The sequence below is a fragment of the Lontra canadensis genome, unplaced genomic scaffold (genome assembly GCF_010015895.1).
Source record: "Lontra canadensis isolate GAN:19392208 unplaced genomic scaffold, GSC_riverotter_1.0 scaffold42, whole genome shotgun sequence".
Taxonomy (NCBI): Eukaryota; Metazoa; Chordata; class Mammalia; order Carnivora; family Mustelidae; genus Lontra; species Lontra canadensis.
Window position 1 is genome coordinate 7,952,560 of NW_022631036.1, and position 18,246 is coordinate 7,970,805.

The window sequence follows — 18,246 nt, forward strand, 5'->3', positions numbered from 1 at the left end:
TCTATGTTGCAGTCTTCAGTCTTTAAAATAATATCAAACTGAAAGTTACCATAAAGACTACTTAAGGAATCAATTTCTAGTCTGATATTTAAAGCTCAACTAATTTGGTGGTCAACTTTTTCTCTCTGCTAAAATGATCAAAATAAAAATTACTTAAAATGTTAAGATATACATAAAAAACTTTCTACAAGTGTTTTTGTTTTTAGTCTTTCCACACAGTATATAGAGATTTATATTACAAAGAGAATATTATACTTGCTTTAGCAGTACAATACTAAAATTGGAAAGATAGAGAGATTAGCATGGTGTCTGTGCAACCATGACATGCAAATTTGTGAAGTGTTCCATATTTTAAAAAAATTTTAAAAGAGGCACCTCTAAATGTTTTGAAACCATTATACCATGAGAAAAATCAATTCAGATGAAAACTGATTTTATGATAAATGCTTAAGGGATTATTTTTTATTAGTTCAATGTATTCATTGAAGAATTTAAAAAAATGTTTCAGAGACCAATGTAACATTTATCTCTGCTTTTTCTCTCTTTTTTGGTTTTCTAATGCAATTGATTTGGAATGGTGAATTTTGTTACATTTGAGGTCTGATACACTGGGCTGAGCTTTGTCTAAGATCCTCATTCGTGGTGTGGATTTTGAGTGAACATTTTGATGGCTAAGAAGTGCTTGAGATATTTTTACTCATTTGGCCAGACCTACTTGTGAGAAGCATAATACGTTTTTTCCAGGTGACTGGTAAGATTGAAGAGTGCAGTTAGAAAAGGGTGGCCTAAAGGGTGAACTCTCAGACATTCTTTTACCTATTTTTTTTTTTTTTTAAAGAATCAGTTTTTTTCTTTCTTTCTTTTTTTTTTTTTTTTTGGTCAGAGAAAGAGCAAGTGAGCACAAGCAGGGAGAGCAGCAGGCAGAGGGAAAAGCAGGCTCCCCACTGAGAAGGGAGCCTGATGTGGGGCTAGATCCCAGGATCCTGGGATCATGACCCCAGCTGAAGGCAGCTGCTTAACGACTGAGCCACCCAGGTGTCCCTCTTTGACCTATCTTCAAGCAAGAAATCACACAAAAATCTGTTGATCATTGGGATAATGGAATTTAAAGTCTAGGGGTACCTAATTACACTACAATGTTAATTATGAATATTTGTTATCAGATGCATTTTACATAATCATTACTCCTTAGGCTCAGAAACATCAGAGAATACAAAATACTGTGTTTTAAATTTTTTCTAGTGATCATTTTCTACCCTTTGTCCTAATGCTATAAGGTGTCAGATTTGACTTACTCAATATGTTAATTCAATATAAATTTCCTCTGTGGATTATATTTCTTTCATGTTCAGAGCAAAACTATGCTTCTCAGACAACTAGGTCTCTTTTTAATTCTTTTATTTCACCTCATATGTCAAAATTATAATGAAGATATATGGTATTATATCTCCTGTGCCATCCCTCTGGGTCATATCAAGTTATGATTATCTGTGTGATTAGGTTACTGATGTTACTGGGCACATCCTGCTTATTCTGCTCATTTCTTTAGACACATTCTCTCAAAGAGAAAGAGCAGACCAGATCTTCTGCACTTAACATCTTTGAGGAATTTTTTTGTATTCTCCCATAAAATTGTTTTAAAAGAAGATTTATCCACTTTTGAATCTTTTAAGTATAAATTAACAGTTATAAAAATTTTTGAACAGATATATAGTGTTTTTAATCATGATTATGAAATTATTATATAACACAGGAAATAGTATGTGTCATATTGTCAAACAACAAAAAATATTAAATGGGTAAAAACCAGGATTCATGTTATGAACACCATCATGAGTACACATAAAAGGTATATATATTGTCTAATTTTGCTAAGTAATAATGTGTAATTCAAGTCCGTTAAATTATAAGAAAATATTATAAGATAAGCAATCATTAATTGAATCACAGGACATGAATGAATTATTTACGTATTCTAAATGAATAACAAATAGACATTATTTCCTATAGTCCTACACCCTGAAATGGCAATTTGCTTAGAGGAAATTTATTGGGAGGTCCTCTCAGTATCAAAACCTATACTATAGATTGAATGTTTGTGACCCCTAAATTCATACACTGAAATCCTAACCCTGAAGGTGATGGTATTAGGAAGTGGAATTTTTGAAGGTGAGTTTTTTATGAGGGTAGACCCCTAATTGTTGGGATTACTACCCCTGTAAAAGAGATCCCAGATTGGTGTGAGGTGGTATCTCATTGTGGCTTCGATTTGTATTTCTCCAATGCCAAGTGATGTTGAGCACATTTTCTAGTGTCTGTTGGCCATTTGGATGTCTTCTTTGCAAAAATGTCTGTTCAAGTCTTCTGCCCATTTATTGATTAGATTATTTGTTGCTTGGGTCAGTTGAGTTTGATGGGTTCATTAGAGATTTTGGATATGGGCCCTTTATCTGATATGTCATTTCCAAGCATCATCTCCCATTCTGTAGGTTGTGTTTTGATTTTGTTGACTGTTTCATTTGCTGTACAAAAGCTTTTGATTTTGGGGCACTGGGTGGCTCAGTGGGTTAAGCCTCTGCCTTTGGCTCAGATCAAGATTTCAGGATCCTGGGATCGAGCCCTGCATTGAGCTTTCTGCTCAGCAGGGAGCCTGCTTCCCCACCTCTTTTCTGCCTACTTATGATCTCTGTCAAATAAATAAATAAAATCTTAAAAAAAAAAAAAAGCTTTTGATCTTGATGAAGTCCTAGTAGTTCATTTTTTCCCTTGTTTCCCTTGCCTTTGGCAATGTGTCTAGGAAGAAATTGCTGTGGCTGAGGTCAAAGAGGTTGCTACCTGTGTTCTCCTCAAGGATTTTGATGGATTCCTCTCTCACATTGAGGTCTTTCATCCACCTTGAATCTATTTTTGTTTATGGTGTAAGGAAGTGGTCCAGTTCCATTCTTCTGCATGTGGCTATCCTATTTTCCCAACACCATTTGTTGAAGAGGATGTCTTTTTTTCCATTAGATATTCTTTTCTTGCTTTGTTGAAGATTAGTTAGCCATAGAGTTGAAGGTCCTTTTCTGGGTTGTCTATTCTCTTCCATTGATCTATGTGTCTGTTTTTGTGCCAGTACCATACTTGTCTTGATGACTGCAGCTTTCTAATATAGCTGGAATTGTGATGCCAACAGAATTGGTTTTCTTTTTCAACATTCCTCTGGCTTTTTAGGGTCTTTTCTGGTTCCATATAAATTATAGGATCATTAATTTCATTTCTGTGAGATACCACCCTACACCAGTCAGAATGGCTAAAATTAACCAGTCAGGAAATGACAGATATTGGTGAGGATGTGCAGAAAGGGGAACCTTCCTATACTGTTGGTGAGAATGCAAGCTGGTGTAGCCACTCTGGAAAACAGTATAGAGGTTCCTCAAAAAGTTGAAAATAGAGCTACCCTATGACCCAGCAATCACACTACTGGGCATTTACCTTCAAGATACAAATGTAGTGATCCGAAGGGACACCTGCACCCCAATGTTTATACCAGCAATATTCGCAATAGCCAAACTATGGAAAGAACCCAGATATCCATCAACAGATGAATGGATAAAGAAGATGTGGTGTGTGTGTATGTGTGTATGTATGTGTATACATATATATATATATGTATGTATACACATACATACACACACACACATTGGAATATTACACAGCCATCAAAAAATGAAACTTGCCATTTGCAATGACATGGATGGAACTAGAGGGTATTATGCTAAATGAAATAAGTCAATCAGAGAAAAACAATATATCATATCATATCATATCATATCTAGTCAGTATGTCTGTCTTCATTCCATTAGCAAGAATTTGAGAAGCAAGGCAGAGGATCATAGGTAAAGAGGGAAAAATGAAGCAAGACAAAACCAGAGAGGGAGACAAGCCATAAAGACCCTTAATCTCAGGAAGCAAACTGAGGGTTGCTGGAGTGGAGGGGGAATGGGATAGGATGACTGAGTGATGGACGTTGGAAAGGCAGATGTTGTGGGGAACACTGTGTATTGTGTAAGAGTGATGAATCACAGACCTGTACCCCTGAAACAAATAATACATTATATGTTAATCATAATAAAAAAGAAAGTATATCATAGACCCCCCCCCAAAAAAAAAAAAAATCCCAGAGAGTTCCTTCATCCCTGCCAAGTGAAGTTACAGACTGAAGAGGGCCCTCATCTGACACCACATCTGCTGGTGCCTTGATCTGGGAATTCCCAGCCTATAGTATAAATTCCTATAGTATTTGTTATAACAGCCATAATGGAATAAAACATCCTGTGAAGAAGAGGATGAGGGAAGCAGAATCTGGTACACATACTGCAGTGTTATGGAGAGTGCTGCAACTGGGTGGCCCTGGGAGTTGGGAATTGCAACAGAAGGGCTGGGGCTTAGTATCCATGTATAGATAAGAAACCGGGGAAGATTTTCAAGCCAGGATAAAGCCATTCCCTTGTGCTGGTGATAGTTCTAGGGGAGGGATTCAGTTGTGAACTGGCAGCAGGTGACACTGTGGCAACTGAGGAAATAAGGGCCCTTAATCTGAAGTTAGGGAAAATATAGGTGGCACACCCTAGCATTTACTATTGACCAATAACCCAGTATATCCTGGTGACTATACAGGACTTTAATATACTTTTCTAATTATCATTAAAAGGTAATGACTGTTTATCAAATCAACTGTTTAAATGTGATGCTAATTTAATAATGGCTTAAACAATACACTAATGCAGTGAAATTAAACCACTTAAATTTCCCAGGAGAGGGCACCTAGTGGCTCAGTCAGTTATTAAGCATCTGCCTTTGGCTTAGGTCATAATCCCAGGGTCTTGGAATCAAGTCCCACAGTGGGCCCCCTGCTCAGCAGGGAGTCTGCTTCTCCCTCTGCCCCTCTCCCTGGCTCATGCATGCTCTCTCTTTCTCCCAAAAATAAATAAAACCTTAAAAAAATCCCTAAATTTCCCAGGAGAGATAATATAAAAGTAAATTATACATTGATAAAGTAGAAGACCCAAGTTATAAATGCAGCAGTAACTTCTTTAAAAAATGGGAAAATGAAAAAGAAAATGTAAAATATGCCAAAATGTTAACAGTAATAGTTATCTTAGGTGTTTTTCAGAACAATTTTTTTACACTTTTCTCTTAAAATATATAATCAATGAGCATATTTTATTTTGATAAGCAGGTAATTTTAAAAATAAAAAATGGCTGGAGGAATAGTTTAGTATGTGTAAGTTCAAAAGAGAGATATAGAAATCATGACATTATTCAATGCTAGGCTTCAGTGTACTTAAAGACAGACACATTGCATATTCTTTGGATGACTTGGCAAGCTTTAGGTTTGACTTTAGATTACTTTGTTTCTGGGCATTCCCTTGTTTTTAGCTTGGTTATTTGCCCTGTAGGTTGCATATTATTTCTGCTGGATCAAGACCATATTGTCCTGGAAAGCAGTGTACTATTTTCTATATAATTTTTGTTGATAACAGTAATTTTTCAACTTTATGTTGCATTTCACTACACGGTTAAGGAGTTTATCCAGATCTCTTTGAGTGGTTTTGTTATTTTGCTCTTTCATATCCCATGTCTTACAGTACATGTAAGAGTACACCCTACTCCTAAACTTCAGTTTTTCTTGCCCATGGATGGTGATCCACAATAACTTTCCTAGAAAAAGTGAGGCATTTAAAATTTTGGGATATGTGAGACATTTTTGGAGGAAGGGTATTGGGGGAGAGAGAGAGAGAGAGGAGAACACAAATTGAAAAGAGATAAAGAGGAGGAAACAAAGTAGATGGTGAGAGAAAATGGAAAAATAATTTCTAGTCAGTATGTCTGTCTTCATTCCATTAGCAAGAGAAACAGCATGTAAACCTGTTATCATCTCTGTTGCAGAGCGAACACTATTTCCTAAATGTGTAGGCAAAGACTGTGCTGCTTTATTTTGGTGCAAGAATATCTGTTCTCAGGTTAACCTAGGTCTTAATAAGGTAAATGGACTGTTTTTAGATATCTCCTATCTAAACACAGTGCTTTTGTATTAGCTGCATTTTCATGTGATAAATTCTCTAGACTGTCACCCAAATATGTGGATGTGCGTATATGAAATAATTGTTCCTATAGTTGTGCTATCCCTATCCTTAAAGTAGATATTGAAATGTTTATCATCCCTGGCTTGTTTCTTATTATTACAACACAGTAGTTTTGAAAACTCACCAGTGAATGTTATTTTTTAAGCTGCTCCTTATCAGCTGCTTATCCGCTAAAATTAGTAACATATTTTATGAAATAATTTAGTATTTCTAAATATCTATTATATAGTATTTATTTTTACTATCCTAACTCGATAATATGGGTAACTGGTTCCTCTGCAATAGATAAATGGTATTTATATATTTTATGCTAAAAGAAAAAAGTATAAAATCTGGAAAAGACAGATTCATGAGGAAAGAGTAAATATAACTTTAAATGTCTAATCCATTTATATATAAAGTAAATATAACCTTAAATATAAGTATATAAATATATAAAGTATATAAAGTAAATATAAGTATATAAAGTAAATATCTTAAAATGTCTAATCTTTATAACTTTATAAAAGTTAATATTTAAAAGTTAATATGTAAAAACTTATCCCTTGACTATAAGTAGTATTGTTATAGTATATAAATAGCTTACATTTTATTCTGCAGGTGAATATGGTTTGTCACAGAGAGAAAAAGGGGGGATATTGGTAATAACCTCTATATATAAAGTTAGATTTTAGTAAAGATTTTAAAAGTAAGTAAGTAAGATTTAAGTAAGATTTTTAAAGCAAGTCAACCTCAAAGGCAATAAATCTATGAACCATACCAAGCACAGAACAATAGTTAGTGTCTATAATTATCTTGAAAGAAGTGATTCAATATAGCATTAAAACGGGTTGAAGCGTATTTCTTGACTGGACCTTTTTTCCCTCTTTAATGCCGGTATAATTAACAAACAGTGTTATTTGAGTTTCATGTATACAATATAGTGATTCAAGAATTTTATACATTACTCAGTGCCTATCATGATAAGTGTGTTCTTACTCTCCTTCACCTATTTCACCCATTTTCCCATCTACCTGCTGCTTTTATATGAAAGACATCTAGATGTATGGGTATGTGGGAATCATACCATGTAGGAAAAGCTCTGTAGTAGGATGTGGTGGTGGTATCACTAGTCATTATCTAAGAAATTAGTATAGAAAAAAATATAAAACAATTACATTTAATATTTGTTTCATAGATGGATATAAATAACACGCTGATCATTTTGTCACTCTTGCCATGCCGGCTTCCCAGAACTGTAAGTGTGTGAATTAGAAGTTTCTCTCCACTGTGAATAACTTGAATCCAACCAAAAGATTAATGTGCAATGTGTTGAGTAGTGGAAGCATCAGTTTGACAACTTTTTAAATTCAAGTTCAATTTAGTTTTTTTCCACCCTTTTTTTCCTCTCTCTTGCACTTTACTCTTCTAAACTAAGAGTTACTCATCTAAGATACATATGAAAAATGGAAATTCAAAGAACAGTGCTGAAGAAAATGCAAATGCATGCTTTAAAGACATAGACATGTGGGGTGGCTGGGTGGCTCAGTGGGTTAGGCCTCTGCCTTCAGCTCAGGTCATGATCCCAGGGTCCTGGGATCAAGCCCTGCATCGGACTCTCTGCTCAGCAGGGAGCCTGCCTCCGCCTCTCTCTCTGCCTGCCTCTCTGCCTACTTGTAATCTCTGTCTGTCAAATAAATAAATAAAATCTTAAAATAAAAAAAGTCATAGACATGTGTAGGTTATCCCATAAAATACCATAGGACGACCAAGGGAAATTATATAAAGCGGTAAATGGAGGTGTATCAGAATGAATTTTCAAAAGGACAAGGGAAAAAGTCATTGCCAAAAAAGACCAAACAGGAGCATAGGATAAATATGTTGAAATGACAGCATCAAACTACTGTTAAATTTTTTAAAGATGTTAAGGTAGGTGTTTTAAAATCCTTAAGGAACTTAATAAATGCTGATTAAATACAAGCTGCTACTATTATCTTCTATATAGCTTTCTTTTTTTTAACTTTTTAAAACAAATTATTTATTATTTGTTTGTTTGTTTAGAGCAAGGGAGGGGCAGAAGTGGGGAGAGAGAGAATGTGGTTTTTTTTTTTTTAATATTTTATTATTTATTTGAGAGGAAGTGAGCCAGAGAGCAGGGTCATGGGCAGAGGGAGAGGAAATAGACTAGTCCCTGCGTGGGGAGCCCAGTGCAGGACTGATCCCAGTATCCTGGGATCATGACCTGAGCAGAAGACAGCTGCTTAACTGACTGAACCATCCATGTACCTCAAGAGAGAAAATCTTAAACAGGCTCCATGCCTTGCTTGGATCCTGACATGGAGCTCCTGACATGGACCTCAATTCCAGGACCCTGAGATTATGATCTGAACCAAAATCGAGAGTCTGATATTTAAATGAATGCACCACCCAGGTGCTCCTATGTGTGTCTAGTATTATCTTTTATGTAGGGTCTTTATCACAAATAGGCAGGGTTGCTTCCCTTTAAAATTCTTAGATAATAAACATAATCTATGTATTTTAAAAATAAATGTTAGATAAAACCTATTCTCATGTGTTTGTTTGTGTGTTTGGTTTTTCCAAATGAGAAAAAACCCTTTCACTTCTCTGAACTGTCTTAGAAAAATTCAAATAGACTTACATCTGCTAGAGAATTACTGCTAGAGAGTCATACAAAATGTAAATATTTTCAACATTTATATCTACATTTGGGATGTAAGCTGCTAAAGAGACAAAGTGAAATTTAAGGGCCACAGTAAGTAGTTAGCAAATTTGCAAATATTTTATGACTTTTAAAATGAAAGCTTTAGGGTGCCTGGGTGGCTCAGTGGGTGAAAGCCTCTGCCTTCAGCTTAGGTCATGATCTCAGGGTCCTGGGATCGAGCCCCGCATTGGGCTCTCTGCTCAGCAGGGAGCCTGCTTCCTCCTCTCTCTCTGCCTGCCTCTCTGCCTACTTGTGATCTCTGTCTGTAAAATAAATAAATAAATAAGATCTTAAAAAATAAAAGAATTAAGGGAAAGTAATTTCTTAAAAAAAATAAAAATAAAATGAAAGCTTTAGGTACATAATCATAGTAATCTCTTTCTTTTTTATTTTGAGTTGATTAACACATGTTCATCATATAACATGACTGTTAAAATCTAGTTAACAGTGACATACTGCTGAATCTGGATGATGGTGTTTCCCCCGCCCCCCTCCACCCCGAATATGGTCTTGCTCTGTCTTCTGTGTATGAAGGTGAAGGACAAAGAAACCCAAACAAATCCTCTCACTTGCTCTGACCAAATTAAATTTCTGATAGGCTTCTTTCTGCCCCACTCCTGCTTTCTAGTCTCCTCCCTCTTTCCTAACATCCTTAAGTACTTACAGTGGTGCTGTGCTACCCATGTAGTCATTTCTTCTTAATTTTGATTTTTCTTCTTCTTCCAATATAAGAACCTATGCTATATAATCTTAGAAGAGTGGCCATGACAGGTGCCTGGGTGGTTCAGTCAGATAAGTGTCTGCCTTTGGCTCAGGTCAGGATATCAAAGTCCTGGGATTGAGCCCCTGTTGGGTCCCTTTGCTCAGTGGGGAGTCTGCTTCTCCCTCTCCCTCTGTTCCTCTCCCACCACTCATGCTCTCCCTCTCTCTCAAAAAAATCTTCCAAAAAAAAAAAAAAAATGGCCATGATTGATCATAAAATCCTTCATTTCCCAATTCCAAAACACATTTGAACAAATTCAGTTATCTACAAACATCATTAATGCAAACATTTTTATTTAGCTGGGTAATTTATTTTTTTCTTAATAAGTTATGCTCATTGATTCATCCTCCTTTCAGCAAAACTTCAACAGAATCATCTGATATTAAAGAAAAAGAAAACATAATTTTCACCTATATTCTTAATTTTAATCTTATTTTAAAATGTCAGTTGGAAAAATTGTTTATCTAAAAATTTTAAATAAATGCTTGGCTAATTCCATTATAAAATATAGGTGTAGAGACAGCTGGTGTGTTCTGGATTTTTCAATTTTTTTGAGGGAGGCTTGGATGGCTATGTATTTCCCCCTTAGGACCACCTTTGCTGTATTCCATAGGTTTTAGACCGAAGTGTCTTCATTCTCATTGGTTTCCATGAATTGTTTCAGTTCTTCTTTGATCTGGTTGATCCAAGCATTCTTAAGCAAGGTGGTCTTTAGCTTCCAGGTGTTTGAGTTCCTTCTGAACTTTTCCTTGTGATTGAGCTCCAGTTTCAAAGCATTGTGATCTGAGAATGTGCAGGGAATAATCTCAGTCTTTTGGTATCAGTTGAGTCCTGATTTGTGACCCAGTATGTGGTCTATTCTTGAGAGGGTTCCATGTGCACTTGAGAAGAATGAGTATTCTGTTATTTTAGGGTGGAATGTTCTATATATATCTATGAGGTCCATCTGGTCCAATGTGTCATTCAATGCTCTTGTTTCTTTATTGATTTTCTGCTTCCATGATCTATTTCTGAGAGAGGCATGTTAAGATCTACTATTAATGTATTCATATCAATATGACTATCTTGATTAACAGTTTTCTTATGTAATTGGCTGCTCCAATATTGGAGGCATAGATATTTACAATTGTTAGATCATCTTGGTGGATAGTCCCTTTAAGAATGATGTAGTGTCCTTCTGTATCTCTGACTACAGTCTTTAGTTTAAAATCTAATTTGTCTGATATGAGAATCGCTACCCCGGCCTTCTTTTAAGGCCTATTGGCATGAAAGATGCTTCTCCATCCCTTCACTTTCAGTCTGGGTGTATCTTTAGGTTCAAAATGGGTCTCTTGTAGACAACATATGGATGGGTCCTGTCATTTTATCCAATCTGCAACCCTGTGCCGTCTTATGGGCGCATTTAGGCCATTCTCATTGAGAATGATTATTGATAGATACGTTTTTATTGACATCGTGTTAACTTTGAAGTCTTTCTTTCTGTAGATTGTCTCTATATTTCTGTTCAATGCTATTCTTAGGATTTTTCCTCTTTTATAGAACCCCCCCTTAATATTTCCTACAGTGTTGGCTTGGTGGTCGCATAGTCTTTTAAGCCTTTTTGGTCTTGGAAACTCATCTCTCCATCCATTTTGAATGTCAGTCTTGCTGGATAAAGTATTCTTGGCTGCATGTTCTTCTCATTTAGTGCCCTGAATATATCTTGCCAGCCCCTTCTGGCTTGCCAGGTCTCTGTGGACAGTTCTGACGTTATTCTGATGGGCTTTCCTCTGTAAGTAAGGAGCCTCTTTGTCCCAGCGGCTTTCAAGAGATTATATCTATAATTATGATTCCTCAATTTGACTATCAGGTGCCTTGATGTTTTTCTGGAGTCTATAATCTTGGATGGAGACCATTTGACCTCTATTACATGAATGCTGGTTTCATTCGTGAGATTGGGAAAATTTTCATGAAGATCTTGTTCCACTATATCTTCTAGACTTCTTTCTTTCTCCTCCCCTTCAGGGATTCCAATAATTCTGATGTTGAAACGTTTCATGGCATCATTTATTTCCCTGATTCTGTTTTCATGGCTTCTAAGCTGTTTGTTCCAGGCTTCCTCCTGATCCTTTCTCTCCATCTGTTTGTCCTCCAGATCACTATAGAGCAAGTATTTGTTGAATATTTAAGTCTTCATTATTTTTTGAGTACTAAATAGCACTTGTGACTCTATAGGTTTTGTGATAATTTTCAACTGGATATCCCAATCCTCCAGAAACTCACAGTATATATATAGGAGACAGACTTGTGCAGAAATAACCTTTATTGGAAATACTATGAAAAGATATTTAGAAGAGAAGAGAGACAGTTGATTTACAGAGAATGATCTCATAATCATTGAATCTCCCATTTTTGAAAATTAGTGAGATGAGAAACATAAGAAAGTTAGAAAGCCATACAGGGTCCATATAATAAGTTCAAGCTTATTATCATGCTCAATAGATTCTACAGACCAGAAGGAGCAGTCCTTTCCATTTATGAGAGTTTATGATATACAATACAAGAAAAAAATGGTAAATGATAAGGCAAAGAATGGGGAGGAAATTCAAATGAAGACAGAGGCTCTGTACCTAAAACAAGATGAATTGAACTCATTTTGATCTTCTTGTGCAGATATTGATATTGTTGCAGTAAATGTTTGTGATAGGATTTTCTTTTTAAGTTTTTATTTTAATTCTAGTTAACATACAGTGTAATATTAGTTTCAGGTATAGGTTTAGTGATTGATTTACATCCAACACCCAGGGCTCATCCAAACAAATGTCCTCCTTAACACTCATCACCCATTTAACCCATCCTTCCACCCACCTCCCCTCAGTTTATTCTCTATAGTTGAGAGTCTGTTTTCTTGTCATCTCTCTCTCTCCCTTTCTCTCTCTCCCCCTTTTCTCCCCTATGTTCATCTGTTTTATTTCTTAAATTCCACATATGAGTAAAATCATATGGTATTTGTCTTTCTCTGACTGACTGACTTTGCTTAGCATACTATCTTGCTCCATCCACATTGTTGCAAGTGGTAAGATTTCATTCTTTTTATGGCTGAGTAAAAATTTTGTATTCCATGTGGTATGTATATACCACATCTTCTTTATCTATTCATCAGTCGATGCACATTTGGGCTCTCTCCATAATTTGGCCATTGTTAATAGTGCTGCTATAAACATTGGGCTGCATGTATTCCTTTGAATAAGTATTTTATATCCTTTGGGTAAATACCTAGTAGTGCAATTGCTGTATCACAGATGTGGAGAAAGGTGAACACTCTTACACTGTTGGTGAGAATGCAAACTGATGCAGCCACCCTGGAAAACAGTATGGAGTTTCCTCAAATTTAAAAATATAACTACCCTGTGGTAGGATTTTTACCAAAGCTGTGTGCTACTCATTGCCAAGCAGAAAAATTAGGAAAATCTGGGAATCAGGAAATTTCCGTTCTGGTACACTGGTTGACATTAGTGTGTGTGTGATATTTGCACAAGAAATGAAATCTAGTTTCTTGATCAAGGAGATAAGGATAATATTGAATATACCTATGTTGCTTACAGGATGTTATAACTATGAAATTAAATATGAAGCTTGAGAAATTAACATATAATCTCTCTCTCTCTTTCTTTGTCAAATAAACTTTGGACTATATAGGCATAACAAAAATCCAAACTAATTGATTTCTCCTTTTCTCCACTGGGCACCAACTCTATAGTCTCTTTCTCTCTTCCCTGGAATTAAGACACATTATAACACTGAAAAATTACATATGATGAATTTCCAAGATAAACAGTCCTTATATTAAAAGGTGTTGGGCACAAAAACTTTATTTCAAAAGTTAATCTTTTTGGAAATTCTAAAATACCTTTTAAAATCTGAAGGCAGTATTATAATGCATTTAACTAAAATAGAATCAGACTTAAGTTATATAGCACAAGGCTAATTAATAGCAAACTTATAAAACACAACCTGAATTCTGGAACCCTATTTCATTGTTTCTCCAGAGTGTATAGAGTAATATGTTTGTTTTAAACTTTTTTATGTTTGAAAAGGGAAAGTGCTGCCAGTGAGAACCACTTTTAATTGCGTATCACTTGCTGTTTACTTTAGCTAATCAGAAGCATTAGTTCCCCTGTGGGGAAAATTAACATTTATAAGATATACTAAAGATCTTGTCAGTTTTTCATATCATTGGAAAGTATAAGCCTGTTTTCTAACTAAATCTATGTACAAATTAAGTAGTCAGTTATAAATGTACCTTCAATTAATTTGCATTATGCTTGTCTATTTTTTGTTGTATGTTTTTCTAAGTACTTACTACTGTTGCATAATCAAAAGTAAACATCTAATTATTTTCCACTATAACCACCCAACTCATCAGATACATTTTTTTGTTGTTTTTATTTTATTTTATTTTTTAAATTAACATAATGTATTATTTGCCCCAGGGGTACAGGTCTGTGAATTGTCAGGCGTACACAGTTCACAGCATTCACCATAGCATATACCCTCCCCAATGTCCATAACCCAACCACCCTCTCCATACCCCCTCTCCCACTGGTAACTCTGTTTGTTTTGTGATTAAGAATCTATTTTGTTTTTTTCTCCCTCCCAATTCCATCTTGTTTCATTTTTTTCCTTCCCTACTCCCCAACCACCCCCCCCACTTTTCCTCTCAAATTCCTCATATCAGGGAGATCATATGATAATTGTCTTAGTCTGATTGACTTTTCTCACTCAGTGTAATACCCTCTAGTTCCATCCACATCATTGCAAATGGCAAGATTTCATTTCTTTTGATGGATGCACAGTATTCCATTGTATATCTTTACCAACTCTTCTTTATCCAATTATCTGTTGATGGACATCTAGGTTCTTTCCATAGTTTGGCTATTTTGGGGACATTGCTTCTATAAACATTTGGGTGCATGTGCCCCTTCAGATCACTACATTTGTATCTTTAGGGTAAAGAATCATTAGTGCAATTGCTGGGTCGTAGGGTAGCTCTATTTTCAACTTTTTGAGGAACCTCCATGCTGTTTTCCAGAGTGGCTGCACCAGCTTGCATTCCCACCAACAGTGTGGGAGGGTTCCCTTTTCTCCGCAGCCTTGACAGCATCTGTCGTTTCCTGACTTGTAAATTTTAGCCATTCTGACTGGTGTGAGGTGGTATCTCATTGTAGTTTTGATTTGTATTTCCCTGATGCCGAGTGATGTGGAGCACTTTTTCATGTGTCTGTTGGCCATCTGGATGTCTTCTTTGCAGAAATGTCTGTTCATGTCTTCTGCCCATTTCTTGATTGGATTCTTTGTTCTTTAGGTGTTGATTTTGGTAAGTTCTTTACAGATTTTGGATACTAGCCCTTTATTTGATCTGTCACTTGCAAATATCTTCTCCCATTCTGTCAGTTGTCTTTTGGTTTTGTTTACTATTTCCTTTGCTGTGCAAAAGCTTTTGATCTTGATAAAGTCCCAATAGTTCATTTTAGCCCTATCTTCCCTTGCCTTTGAATGTTTCTAGGGAGAAGTTGCTGAGGCTGAGGTCAGAGTGGTTTCTGCCTGTGTTCTCCTCAAGGATTTTGATGGACTCCTGTCTCCCATTGAGGTCTTTCATCCATTTTGAGTCTATTTTTGTGTGTGGCATAAAGAAATGGTCCAATTTCATTCTTCTGCATGTGGCTGTCCAATGTTCCCAACACCATTTGTTGAAGAGACTGTCTTTTTTTTACAATGGACATTCTTTTCTGCTTTGCCGAAGATTAGTTGGCCATAGAGTTGAGAGTCCATTTGTGGGCTCTCTAGTCTGTTCCATTGATCTATGTGTCTGTTTTTTTTTGCCAGTACCATACTGTCTTGATGATGACAGCTTTGTAATAGAGCTTGAAGTCCGGAATTGTGATGCCACCAACTTTGGCTTTCTTTTTCAACATTTCTCTGGCTATTCGAGGTCTTTTCTTGTTCCATTATAAATTTTAGGATTATTTGTTCCATTTCTTTGAAAAAATTGGATGGTATTCCATGAGCATGGAAAGTTTTTCCATTTCTTTTTGTCTTCCTCAATTTCCTTCATGAGTACTCTATAGTTTTCTGAGTATAGATTCTTTCCATCTTTGGTGAGGTTAACTCCTAGGTATTTTATGGGTTTGGGTGCAATTGTAAATGGGATTGACTCCTTAATTTCTCTTTCTTCTCTCTTGTTGTTGGTGTATAGAACTGCAACTGATTTCTGTGCATTGATTTTATATCTTTACACTTTACTGATTTCCTATACAAGTTCTAGCAGCTTTGGAGTGGAGTATTTTGGGTTTTCCACGTAAAATATCAACTCATCTACAAAGAGGGAGAGTTTGACTACTTCTTTACCGATTTGGCTGCCTTTAATTTCTTTTTGTTGTCTGATTGCCAAGGCTAGGACTTCTAGTACTTTGTTGAATAGCAGTGGTGATAGTGGACAGCCCTGCTATACTCCTGACCTTAGAGGAAAAGCTCTCAGTTTTTCTCCATTGAGAATGATTTTCGCTGTGGGTTTTTCATAGATGGCTTTGATGATAGAGAGGAATGTACCCTCTATCCCTACACTTTGAAGAGTTTTGATCAAGAAAGCATACTGTACTTTGTCAAATGCTTTTCAACATCTATTGAGAGTATCCTATGGTTTTTGTTCTTTTATTAATGTATCATATCACATTGATTGATTGGTTGATGTTGAACCAACCTTGCAGCACTGGAATAAATCCCACTTGGTTGTGGTGAATAATCCTTTTAATGTACTGTTGGATCTTATTGACTAGTATTTTGGTGAGAATTTTCGGGTCTTTGTTGATCAAAGATAAGATAATTTTTTTGACGGGGTCTTTGTCTTGTTTTGGGATCAAGGTAATGCTGGCCTCATAAAATGAGTTTGGAAGTTTTCCTTCCATTTCTATTTTTTGGAACACTTTCAGGAGAATAGGCATTAAGTCTTCTTTAAATGTTTGGTAGAATTCCCCTGGGAAGCTGTCTGGCCCTGGGTTCTTGTTTCTTGGGAGATTTTTGATGACTTCTTCAATCTCCTTATTGGTTATAGGTCTGTTCAGGTTTTCTATTTCTGCCTGGTTCAGTTTTGGTAGTATATACGTTTTTAGGAATACATCCATTTCTTGCAGATTGTCAAATTTGCTAGTGTGTAGTTGCTCATAATATGTTCTTATAATTGTTTGTATTTCTTTGGTGTTGGTTGTTATCTCTCCTCTTTAATTCATTATTTTATTAATTTGGGTTCTTTCTCTTTTCTTTTGGATAAGTCTGGCCAGGGGTTTATCAATCTTATTAATTCTTTCAAAGAACCAGCTCCTAGTTTCATTGATTTGTTCTACTGTTGTTTTGTGTGTGTGTGTGTGTGTGTGTGTGTGTGTGTGTGTGTGTTTCTATTTCATTAATTTCTGTTCTGATCTTTATTTCTCTTCTCCTGCTGGGTTTAGGCTTTCTTTGCTGTTCATTCTCCAGCTCCTTTAGGTATAGGATTAGGTTGTGTATTTGAGACTTCTCTTGTTTTTTGAGAAAGGCTTGTTTTGCTGTATACTTTCCTTTCATGACTGCCGTTGCTGTGTCCCACAGATTTTGAATAGTTGTGTTTTCATTTTCATTTGTTTCCATGAATTTTTTTCAATTCTTTTTTAATTTCCTGGTTGACCCATTCATTCTTTAGTGTGATGCTCTTTAGCTTCCAGGTATTTGAGTTCTTTCCAACTTTCCTCTTATGATTGAGATCTAGCTTCAGAGCATTGTGGTCTGAAAATATGCAGGGAATGATCCCAATCTTTTAGTACCAGTTGAGACCTGATTTGTGGCCCAGGATGTCATCTATTCTGGAGAATGTTCCATGTGCACAGAGAAGAATGTGTATTCTGTTGCTTTGGGATGGAATGTTCTGAATAGATCTGTGATGTCCATCTGGTCTACTGTGTCATTTAAGGTCTTTATTTCCTGTTTGATCTTTTGCTGTGATGATCTGTCCATTTGAGTGAGGGTGGTGTTAAAGTCCTCTACTATTATTGTATTGTTGTCATTGTTTTTCTTTGATTCTGTTATTAATTGGTTTATATAGTTGGCTACTCCCATGTTAGGGGCATAGATATTTAAAATTGTTAGATCTTTTTGTTGGACGGACCCTTTGAGTATGATATAGCATCCTTCCTCATCTCTTATTAGAGTCTTTGGCTTAAAATCTGATTTATCTGATATAAGTACTGCCACCCAGCTTTCTTTTGATGTCCAGTGGCATGGTGAATTTTTTTCCACCCCATCACTTTAAATTTGGAGGTGTCTTTGGTCTAAAATGAGTTTCTTGTAGATCGCATATTGATGGGTTTTGGGTTTTTTTATCCATTCTGATACCCTGTGTCTCTTGATTGGGACATTTAGCCCATTTCCATTCAGGGTAACTATTGAGAGATATGAATTTAGTGCCATTGTATTGCCTGTAAGGTGCTATTACTGTATATTGTTTCTGTTCCTTTCTGGTCTGCTACTTTTAGGCTCTCTTTACTTAGAGGACCACTTTCAGTATTTCCTGTAGGTCTGGTTTGGTGTTTGTAAATTCTTTAGTTTTTGTCCTGGAAGCTTTTTATTTCTCCTGCTATTTTCAATGA

The 18,246-nt window shown here is 35.9% G+C and overlaps 1 non-coding gene across 1 annotated transcript; it reads left to right on the forward strand.

The window, feature by feature from the left end:
- Nucleotides 1-252: 252 nt before the first annotated feature.
- Nucleotides 253-354, forward strand: LOC116875699. The gene has a single exon (XR_004384252.1). It is a non-coding gene; the product is annotated as a U6 spliceosomal RNA (small nuclear RNA).
- The last annotated feature ends 17,892 nt before the right edge of the window (nt 355-18,246 follow it).